Source organism: Lontra canadensis, unplaced genomic scaffold (assembly GCF_010015895.1).
Source record: "Lontra canadensis isolate GAN:19392208 unplaced genomic scaffold, GSC_riverotter_1.0 scaffold1, whole genome shotgun sequence".
Classification (NCBI taxonomy): domain Eukaryota; kingdom Metazoa; phylum Chordata; class Mammalia; order Carnivora; family Mustelidae; genus Lontra; species Lontra canadensis.
In genome coordinates this window covers 82,374,691-82,375,275 of record NW_022630995.1, presented here as the reverse complement: position 1 = coordinate 82,375,275, position 585 = coordinate 82,374,691, and the positions used below count along the sequence as shown (strand labels likewise).

At 39.1% G+C, this 585-nt stretch overlaps 1 non-coding gene across 1 annotated transcript; it reads right to left on the bottom strand.

Moving 5' to 3' along the window:
- Positions 1-278: 278 nt before the first annotated feature.
- LOC116871551 lies at positions 279-385 on the bottom strand. The gene has a single exon (XR_004383426.1). It is a non-coding gene; the product is annotated as a U6 spliceosomal RNA (small nuclear RNA).
- Between the last annotated feature and the right edge of the window lie 200 nt (positions 386-585).

Genomic DNA, 585 nt, shown 5'->3' with positions numbered 1-585 from the left:
AGGATGCTGTTTAGTCTCCATCTATTTGTGTTCTTTCCAAATTTCCTCTTGTGATTGAGTTCTAGCTTCAGAGCATTGTGGTCTGAAAACATGCAGGGAATGATCCCAATCTTTTGATACTGGTTGAGACCTGATTTAGGACCGAGGATGTGATCTATTCTGGAGAATGTTCCATGTGCACTAGAGAAGAATGTGTATTCTGTTGCTTTGGGATGGAATGTTCTGAATATATCTGTGATGTCCATCTGGTCCAATGTGTCATTTAAGGCCTTTATTTCAAAAATATGGAATGCTTCACGAATTTGCATGTCATCCTTGTGCAGGGGCCATGCTAATCTTCTCTGTATCATTCCAATTTTAGTATATGTGTTGCCAAAGCAAGCACTACAATTGCTTTCTAATAAGGCCTGTGGCTTAATATGGGATGGTCCTGAAGTAGAGTAGGTACAACTGGAACTAAGACCTGACAGAAGGCTATATGACCACTTGTACATCAAAGATTGTTTCCAATTCAGAGAGCCCCAATCACTTAAGCTAAGAAAAAATCATTAGAGATCTATTTGGAAGACTAATTCAGGTGATCAT